Genomic DNA, 11,400 nt, shown 5'->3' with positions numbered 1-11,400 from the left:
GAATTCTACCATATATTTAAGGAATAATTAATCATAATACCATATAAACTATCTGAAGAAATAGCTAAAGGAGTCCTATCAAATTCCTTTTAAATTACAGAGAGTAAAAACAGAGAAGGGAAACTATAGGCAATATCCCCAATGAATACTGATGCAAAAAAAATTAATCAAAATACTAGCAAGGAGATTACAACAATATATCACAATACTATGACCAGGTGGGATTTATACTAGGAATTCAGGGTTGGTTCAATATTAGGAAAACTATCAGCATAATTGATTATAGCAATAACAAAAACAACAAAAACTATATGATTATATTAATAGAGGCAGAAAAAAGTTTTTAAAAATACAACCCCATTCCTATGAAAAACACTAGAAAGCATAGGAATAAATGGAGGCTTTCTTAAAATGATAAGTAGCATCTATCTAAAATCAAAAGCAAGCATAATCTGTAATGCGGATAAGCAAGCCTCCTCAATAAAATTATGGGTGAAGGAAGGCTGTGTATTATCACTACAATTATTCACTTTTGTATTAGAAATACTAGCTATAGCAATAAGACAAGAAAAAGAAATTGAAGGAATAAAAATAGGCAATGAGGAAACAAAACAACCAGTCTTCACAGATGATATGATGGTGTACTAAGAGAACCCTAGAGAATCAACTAAAGCCTAGTTGAAATAATTAACAACTTTAGCAAGTTGCAGGATATAAAATAAACCCACACAAATCATTAATATTTCTATATATTATCAGCAAGACCCTGTAGGAAGAGATAGAAACAGAAATTTCATTTAAAATAACTGCATGTATTATAAAATACTTGAGAGTCTACCTGCCAAGACAATCCCAGGCATTATATGAACACAGTTACAGAACACTTTTCACACAAATAAATACAGATCTAAACAACCAGAGATATTAATTGCACATGGGTACGCTGAGACAATATGGTAAACATGACAATTCTACCTAAGCTAATTTACTTATTCAGTGCCATCCCAAACAAACTACCAAATGATTATTTTATAGAGCTAGAAAAAAAAACAAAATTCATCTGGAAGAACAAAAGGTCAAGAATATCCAGGGAATGAATGGGAAAAAATGTGAAGGAAGGCAGTCTAGCAATACCAGATTTCAAAGTATATCAACCTGGTACTGGCCAAGCCATAGAGTGGTGGATCAGTGGAATAGATTAGTTACACAATATACACAGTAAACTGGTATTTGATAAACCTAAAGATCCAACCTTTGGGAGCAAGAACTCACTATCTGACAAAAATTACTGGGAAAACTAGAAAGCGGTTTGGCAGAATGAGGCATAGACCAAAATATCACACCATATAGCAAAATAAGGTCAAAATGGATAAATGATTTAGACATAAAGGGTGATATCATAAGTAAATTAGGGAGCAAGGAAAAATTTACTTATAAGATCTATGGATAAGGGAAGAGTTTCTGACCAAACAAGAAAGAGAGGATCATGGGAAGTAAAAATGGATAATTTTCATTTCATGAAATTTAAAAGTTTTTGTACAAACAAAACCAATGAAGCCAAAATTAGAAAGAAAGCAGGGGTGGGGGGGGGGGAAGAAGAGGAGATTTTTACAGCAAGTTTCTCTCATTTCTCAAATAAATAGGGAATTGAGTCAAATTTATAAAAGTAAGAGCCATTCCCCAATTGAAAGTCAAAAGATATGAATAGGCACTTTTCAGAAGGAGAAATCAAAGCTGTCAATAGTCACATGAAAAAATTTTAAAGGATTTATAATTTATTCAGCCTGGTTGCTTTTTCCCTCAGTACAGGGAACACAATCCCTTTGACCTTCAAATGTCTCTTGTGGCTTTTACCAGTTTCCAATCTATAATAAGGTGTAAATGACTAACATAAGTTCTATCCTGAGAAAAGTGGAGAGGGAGGTCATTGAATATTTGAGGGAAGGGGGAAAAACCCTAAATAAGACTTTTTGTGCCTGGCACTGAATAAACCCCAGCTTTGGCAATGGGCAGGAAACCCACCCTCAAATCTTGCCTCAGATATGAACTTCTTGAGTGACCCTGGGCAAGTCACAACTTTTCTCAGTTTACCTCAGTTTCCTTAACTGTAAATTGAGGGGCTTGGACTTTCTGGCTACTGAGGTTACTTCCAGATCAAAATCTACTATCATATGATTCTCTGGCATGCATCCAAACCAATAGAAAGTAATAAATAATACACACTACTTAGCAGCAATCCCCATAGTAAGTCTCAGTGACTCAACATCCCCGGACTTTGTTTTTCCCTGTTAGTGTTCTTTGTGATCTGTTCATTTCCAGCCACTCTGCCTCCCTTCTGGTTTACGTGGGAAACAAACAAAAAACCTCTAAGTAGGGTGACAGATCAAAAAATATACTTCTGTTATATAATGGCCTCTTTGGGGGCTCGGTTTGGAGACCACTGATCACCGCCTTTACCCCAGAAAGATTTAGATCCAAGAGGTTGGAGCAGGAGTTTGTCTAATGATTATAGGAGCTAGGGTGTGGGTGAGGAGGAAATAAAAAAGGAAAAATTCTGGCAGAATCTCACACAAGAGAGAAACCTGAGTGGGAGCTATGGGGAAGACCCAGTTTTGTCTCTGATATATCCCAGGTGACTATGGGCTATTTAATTCACAGGTATACTTCACCATTGGGTAACTGCATCTCCCAGCCTACATACAAATAGTTTTGAGCCCAGCCGAATGGATCTAACTTGGAACAAAGTGCCTATAACAAAGAAACACCTCACTCCCGCCCCATGTCATATGTACCTCTCCCCTCAATGACCTATTACGGCTCCCTATTACCTCCAGGATGAAATATAAAATCCTCTGTTTAGCATTTTAGGTGCCAATTGGGCACCTTCCTACCTTTCCAGTCTTCTTACATTCTTTTCTATACACTCCACATTTCAGCAAAACTGGTCTACATTCAATTCTTCAAATGTGACACTCCATCTCCTATTGCCATGCCTAGAATGCTGTTCAATCTCACCTTCTACAGGAGGTCTTTCCTGGTTCTCTCAACTGCTAACACCTTCCCCTCTCAGACTGCCTTCCATCTATCATATATATATGTATATATAATATATATATATGTATATATAATATATATATATATATATATGAATTTTGTGTGTACCTAGTTGATCACATTTATTTCCTCTATTAGAATGTAAGCTCTTTGAGGACAGGGCCAGTGTTTTTGCCATTCTTTGTATCTCTAGTGCTTAGCACAATGCCTGGCACATAGGAGATTTGCATGTAACGAACACTTATTGACTGACTGCTTCTCCTCCTTTTCTTCCATCTCCTCTTCCTCCTCATTCCACTGTTCCCTTTTCCTTTTTGTTTTCTTCTTGAATTTCTACTTCTACTTCTACTTCTTCATCTCCTTCACAAGACACTCACCAACCATGGGCAGTTTCAAACATAATCCTTAAGCAAATTACAAAACCCAAGGAACTGTGCTGAGCTCCTTGGGAAGGCTCCGTTGCTATGTAATCATGTAGTAGAGTCAATAACACGCCCTTATCATGGAATTAATGACACGAAGCAGTTCCAGGATGTGCTAATTTGTGCCTTGTAAAAGGGTGAAATCACATGTTTGCTATTAGTACCCACTGCAGCTCTTAGGCAACCACGAAGATAATCTTGGGCAACTACACTAACCATGGCACATTTTCACTTGGCCAACGAGATGACAAGTGATTCTGGGTTTATGGGTCCTGTTTCCCAGGCGATTAAAAGTTATTACCATGAAGGTGCTTGTTGCTTACCATAAGCATTGGTTCCTCCAGCCTTTTATTGCCCTGGGTCTAGACAGTAAGTGAAATAATTACTCTAAGCATTCAAAAAGAAACTCCAAACATCTCAGTTGGCCTTCTAGGCCAGGCAGCCAAGCCTTAATTCAGATCAGAGATGGTCAGATTACTTCAGGCAAAACAACAACTGGCCCTACCTGCTAGCCCAAAGCCCAAAGCATATTCAACTCAAGCAAAATACAAACAAAGATTATGGGATATTTCACAGCCCAGATCACATGGGGAAGATGAGCACCCAACTATCTAGAGGGTGTTTTTTTTTTCCCGTTTTTTTTTAAGCTAGATATTTGAATATTCTCACCTCAGTCAGTTCTAGGAGATTCCCCAACTAATTGTAGTGACTCTTCCAATGTTCTGGTTTCAAGAAGAGATGGGATCAGGCTAGGGTTGGATAAACTGAACCAGAGCACGTTGAATTTCATTTATTTTGGAGACGGGGGCAACTTTTGTGGGAAGGAGTTAAGCACTTTGTAGTTCCTCTGATTCTTTGGGATGGTGGTTTGTGGAGTAAAGACAGTTACTGTAAGAAAGAGCTGAACTAGGACCAAGATTGGTATAAGAAAGCTCCTTGTGAATACAGATTGCATTATTGATTACCTCTAATTATCTTTAATTTAATTATCTTTGAGTATCTTTAATATCTAACATAGTGCCTGGAACAGTAGTAGGCACTTAATAAATTCATGTTTGTTGATTAATTGATAGGTAAGCTAGCAACTCTGTTCATCTTCCCAGTAGGAATTCTGGCAGACTGCAGAAAGCAAGTTATGACAAATGGAGGCAGAGGGAGGTGGATCATTGGCTATGCCATTGACAACTTAACCTACAAAGATGGAAATACTTCCTTTATTGATTTATTGCTAGCTGTGAATTCAAATCCTGACTCACAGACTTACTTGCTATGTGACCTTAGGCAAATCATTAACCTCTTTGGCTTTAGTTTCCTCATCTATAAAGTAGGAGTAATACTAGCACCTAACTCACAGGGCTGCTGTAAGAACCAAATGAGATAATGTATGTAAAATGTTTTGCAAATCTCAAATTGTTGAATAAATTCCAGCCATCATTATTAACATCATCATCATTATTGTTACTATTATTATGTTTAGGATTCTGTTCATTTCAACTCCCTGTATTCATGATGAATAGAAGCAAAAACCAAAACCTACCCTGAGGATAAAGGGCAGCTGCTGGCCTATAAATCTGCTTTCTCACCTCTATAAGATGCTTATGAGAATGGGCTATGCATTGAATATATCGCTGATGGAAGTAGAGGACAGAACAATTGGACAGGTCATTCCCACAGCCGACCACTTACAAGCATAGATTTTGCACTTCAGAGGTCATCTAATCCAACCCCCTAATTTCACAGATGAGGGAACTGAGTCTCAGGGACACTGGATCCAAAACTGGATTCAAACCCAGGTCCTCTGACTCTGAGGCCAGTGCTTTCTCCAAGGTACCATGCTTTTTGTTGTTGTTTAGTCATAGCCAATTCTCTATGACCCCAAACGGGGTTTTCCTGGCAAAGATACTGGAGTGGCTGGTCATTTCCTTCTCCATCAGATTAAGGCAAACAGAGATTAAATGACTTGCCCAGGGTCACAGCTAGTGAGTGTCAGAGGCTAGATTTGAACTCAGGTCTTCCTGACTCTAGGCCCAGTGCTCTATTCACTGAGCCATCTAGCTGTTTCTAAGGTACCACATTGCCTTTGAGTAAACTTCCCAGTCACACAATTAACTGAAATCAGGTGAGAATACAAGCAGGTCCCTGTTAGTATGAACAATTAATCCCCTTAACCGATGGCATTATTTGAATTCACACCACATATTTCCATTAAGCTAAACCAATGACCACATGGTACATAATTATCACTTCAAATACTGTGAATTACAACACAAATGACCATTTCAAGGGATTCATCATTCACACTGTTGGGGACCTATGGACATTTTTTTTTTTATGTGCTGACTACAAAAAAAAGGCATTTATCGTGGTAAAGCATAGGCCGTACTTGCCAACAAGTTTTCTCCCACAAACGTGTTAAGGTTGAACAAGATTCTTTGAGACAGACAACCCCAGAGAGAATTCTGTTCAACAACCCTCTGATTACTTGCCTTTCCCCAAGGATGCCACTGCTTGCAGGTTAACCCCTAAGGGTCCACAAGGCTCTGCCAATGGTTCTTAACGTCTTGCCAAAACAGACTTAAAGAGATTAGTTGCCACGACCCACAATCCTTTGTAGAGCAGCCTCAGACAACAGGGGCTGAGGCAATGCCATGAGGAAAATACAGCATAAAGCTTGTCTGGCTGGATTCACAAAGTACTTAAAATGTTCAGCAGGAGACAGGTTTAGCTTTTTAAAGAAAATCAAATTAAGAAACAACTTCGAAACCACTGCAAGGAATAAGATGGGGATGATAAGATGCAGGGTTAACTTAAATAAATTATTTTAATGTCAGCGCCCTATTTAGCAGTAAGGCATGGGTTAACCAAGTGGCTAGGGTAGAAGAACAAGAGAAGAGAAATTTCCAGGTCCATGAAGCTTGGTCACCTAGAGGACCAGATCTCAATGAAAAGGAAAACCACTAAATCTCAGAGCTTTACCTGATGTTAAAATGCATCTAGTCCAAAAGTTCTTGTACTTTTTTTGCTCACAGTCTAATATTTGCCTTAAGCAACTATGACCTCCTGAATCTTCCAACGGCAGTACTCCTGGAGGGTGGGAGGTACATACTCATACACTAGTGCTCTTCAATAACTGTTGCCATTTTTGAGGTTAGTGTATACTAACCAACGTGTGGAGCAAGAAAGTTTTGTTTATTTTGTGAATACTATGTTTACCATACTGGGTAAGTACAACTTATATTAAGCAAAATTATTTATGTTTTTTAAATCTACAATAACATAACTTCTGAAATGTCACATGGCATACTTAAACTTGTAGCACACAAATGTACCGCAGCCCAACTTTCAGGAATCACTGGTCCAGTCAACCCCTCCTCATTTGACAAGTGGGGAAACTGAGGCTCAGAAGTTAACTAACTATCCCAAGATTATTTTGGATGGCATCTAACTACTACAGGGAATGGATGTTTCTGTTGAAGGGGAGAACAGAAAGAAAAACTGTTAAACTTGGTATTAACAAAAATATTTGAGGATTATATAAATGTATCATATACATATAGCCAACCTGTAACAGACAGGCTGGAGACAGGGGCTAGGTGCTCAGCAAAAGAGGCCCTGTACCTCCCCAGCTCCGTATTGCTCTTTTGGGACATCTCTTGTCTCATTTTTTTTTTTGTCTTTCAGTCTTCCCTTGATATTCACTTTCACTGGATTTCACCTGTTTGGGGAAGGTTGTAGGCTGGGAAAGCACCCCTGGGTTACTTTCCTTACCTTTTCAGATCTGACCTCTTGTGTTTCAGTCTCTTATTTGACCATCTGATTTGGGTCTTCTGCATTTCTTTTCTGAGAGTCTTCTTTTTGTAACAAGGAGTTCACTTTGGATACACTCCCAAGCCTGATTAACTGTAGCAACTCAAAAGGAAGGTCCCAGCTTCATCCCTGGATGCCATTTGTCCTCAGTTGGAGGCAACGTGATCCAGTGATAAAAAGACCGAGTCTGAGATCAGAGGAGCTGGTTTCAAATCCCACTCCTGTCAATGACTACATTTGTGACCTAGAACTCAAGAGGGCTAGGAATAGACACAGTGGAGGATCTTGGCAAATTTGAAAGGGAGAAAAAGCCATCCAACCTCATTATATCATCCTGAGAGGTAAATTATATCAGTCCTGGAGGCAGGTGTGGGGCAGTGACAAGAGGACAAGATTTAGAGGCAGCTAACCTGAGTTCGAATCTAAGCTCTGCTCCTTGTTCCCTGTGTGACCTTGGACAAGTCACTCAAACTCTCAAGGTATCGTTTTTTTTTCATCTTTAAAAATGATAACTTTGGACTGTCTCTACAGCCCTTCAAACTCTAAATCCTATGGTCAACTGATTTCAACCCATGTCCGCTTTGCTAAAGTCATACTGCAACATGTCTTTATGATGTAGAAGGGGCTCTGGCTCCTTAACAGCTATGTGAATGAATCGCAATCTTGACAACTCCTACACAGCTGAGAAGGCCTTGAGTGCATGCTTGAACACAGGTTAGATATTAATCCACTGACACTTTCCTGGCTGGTTCTATAGCCTTCATACTCAGTCAGAAGCAGCAACACAGACTATCAGAGATGACAGGAGAAGTACTTCTGTTTCTGCCTTCTGTCAAAAATATCCTGCAATTAACAGCCTCCATAGGTGTCCCTCTGGGCACAAAGAAGAGATACAGTTCTGAGTGACTGGTCAAGTGATCGATCAGAGAACACCTGGATATGAAAGCTATGTAGAGCATCAGCAGGATTCTTATTAGTGCTGCCAACTTTAGAAAAATGACATTAACTCTGATCAACAGAATGGAACCAGAGGACTTATGATGAAACATGCTATCCACTTCCAGATAGAAAGGGCATGCAGATTGAAACACACACACACACACACACACACACACACACACACAGAAAGCTGAGAGTTTGTTTTGCTTGACTATACATATTTATAAGGATCTTTGTTTTTCTTGCTTTCTCAGTGGGTGGGGGATTGGAGGTGGGAGGAAAAGAACTTAGAACTGGAACTAAGATAAAATTGAATTTTAGAAAATACTATAATTCATCATGTTGTACTAAGAGATTCCGAGAAAGATCCATAGCCAGGGTAATAATGGACCACCCTGATGAGTGACTAGGTTCTCATGGGATTCAAGAAGGTTTTGGGAGGTCCCAAACTCAGTAAGAGTAGCCAGTGACATGAAAGGGAGAAAGGATAGACTATAAAGTATTTGAAAGGAGGGAATATTTCACTCTTTGTATTTGTATCCCTGGTGCCTGGCACAGTGCTTGGCATGCAATAGGCCTTTAATAAATACTTGTTGATTAATTGAAATGGAAATAAAGAACATGAGGTCATCAATTCTGGTATTCAATGTATCTCTCATTGGATTTAGTGACAATGGATTTATTAATGGATGGATAACCCTAATGGATGGCAGAAACCTAAATGAAGAATTATTTTCCTTTCCCCATCCCAATCCCTGCAAATGGGTTATCTTCCCTTTCCTTCAACCATTCTAAACACCCAGAAGGTAAAGATTTGGTCTGTCTTTTGTGTCTTGCTTCAGAATATTGCTATTATCTTGCTCTATGCTCAGAGTTTGATACACTGTTATCCTTGGGAGGTAGGTGGGGTCTCCTTGTATCCCCCTCAAAGGTGAGCCCTCCTTATAACTATTCTCATTAGGTACTCTAGGAAAGAAACCCATTTAATTGGGGTACCAGACCAACATGCTTTATACCAAAATCCATTTGATAGTGAGAAGTATTCTATTATGGCCACAGAGTATTTAATAATATCCTGAGAATCTTTGTGTTACTTGACACACAAGAAAGATTAGTGTAAATGATAGATAGTCCTCCTTCAATACCTAAACAGATCTGAGATTCCATGGATGTGGGTATTTCTTCTACAATATAGATCATGATGTGAGCTTGTCTTAGTGAATAGTTTCATGAGTTGCCGTAGATAAAAAAAATCCCCTGCCTGGACGTCAAACTTTTGGTCAGCTTCTCCAAAATTAGTGAGGCTGGTCTTTGAATTGCATTCTACTACCAGAGTCATGTGAGAAGTCTCTCCAACTTTCTAGTACTGCCTAAAGAATGTACTCCTCTGGTAGAGTCTTCAAGAAGCCAGAGTCATTTTCTCATTTTGAAGGGGTATAGGAATAGGAATTAAAGACAGCTTTAATACAGAGCTCATCAAAGTAGGCTTTGGGTACAGTGGGTGCCAACCAGTGTCTACATCCTAGAATTGATGGGACAAGCTTGAGCCCTGTGACTGAAGCCCCTCACCTTTTGTAAACAGGTGTGACTTTACCTTTTGTCTCTACAATTGGTACCAGGGCCATGAGATTATTTTCCCAGATCTTAGCCAGCTAGTAAGGCAGGGGAGGGTGACAGAGGTTGTTGGAATTTGGATTACCAGTGTGAACCAGAGATGTGCTGCCTAGGATTGGATGCTGGAGATTGTAGATATGCAAATGAAAAGCAAGACATTTGCTTTTTTAGTGTTTTTTGTGGGTGAGGCAATGGTGGGGGGGGAGGGGCGGTGTAGAGTGCTAGGAACAATTGAGAGGGAAAACAATAGAGTCATCTACCTGAGCATTTCCCTAGAATTACCCCTCATTATAGACCCACACCACTGTTCAGCCTTCCAACATCCCCCTGAGTGCTTGTATACCTGGACAATTTTATCCAAGTCTAACAAGAGTATGAAGTTAGAGTCACTTAGATTAGCAGAAAACTAGCTTCCTCCTCTTAAATAACCCCCACCTTCATGGTGGAGCTACCCTTTCCCAACTTTTTCCGGGACTTTCTTAGTCCGCATTCCCAATCCACCCCTTGTTCAGGAGGAATCCAACTGTTGAGAAAATAGTAAGAGGAGTAAAATTGCCTAAGATAGCCTCCTGCTTACCAAATCTCTTTCCCCTGAGGTAATTTTTTAAAACCTGGGTTGTACCTAAGGAGTAATAATGAGATCCAGGTTCCTGTGGTTTCTTATTCTTCTTGGAGTGGCTGTAAAAATATTAAATGGATAGAGCACAGGGCTGGAAGTCAGGAAGACCTGAGTTCAAATGCAATCTCAGATACTTAATAGCTTAGTCACTTAATCCTGTTTGCTTCAGTTTCCTCATCTGTAAAATGAACTGGAAAAGGAAATGGCAAACCCCTCCAATATCTTTGCCAAGAAAACCCCAAATCAGGTTACGAAGACATGACTGAAATAACTGAACAACAAAAACAAGAATCTGTCTCTAAGAGCTCCTGAGTCCCCATTCCACATAGGATTCCATCAATTTAGATGGAAGGCCCAAACCTCGGACCATTTCATTTTCCTTTGTGTAGCTTTTTATTATAACTCCCCATTCTCTGCCTTTCCCTTCATAACAATGAAACACACGAATCAGAATTAGTTCTGATCGATCACATTTTTACCTAAACTAAGAAAGATGCTAATTAAATTGGAAAGTATAAATTAATTTTAATGAACAGGAACACTTTGGTCTTAACATGTTAAGCCCTTCACAATCTGCGTGATTTGTCTATCAGGGAAAGTTCTGCTTTATAATATAGTTTAAGATCTGGTACTGCTAAGCTTCCTTCCTTTACTTTGTCCCCCATTATTTCCTTTGATACTCTTGACTTTTTGTTCTTCCAAATGAATTTTGTTATTTTTTTTCTGATTCAGTAAAATAATTTTTTGGTAAGAATGACTTTGAGCGGATAAGTTATTTTGACTATTATAAATACCCAAATTAACTCTAAGGGACATATGAAAAAAGATGCTATCTGCATCCAGAGAAAGAACTGATCAATAGAAGTTTGTCCAGAGTATTTTACACATAGATTAACTATTTGTGTCTAACAGTAGTCATGGGGGGGGGGGGAGTTAGGGAAGAAA

This window comes from Vombatus ursinus, unplaced genomic scaffold (genome assembly GCF_900497805.2).
Source record: "Vombatus ursinus unplaced genomic scaffold, bare-nosed wombat genome assembly UNPS02014861.1, whole genome shotgun sequence".
NCBI classification, from domain to species: domain Eukaryota; kingdom Metazoa; phylum Chordata; class Mammalia; order Diprotodontia; family Vombatidae; genus Vombatus; species Vombatus ursinus.
Note: the sequence above shows the minus strand (reverse complement) of the source record.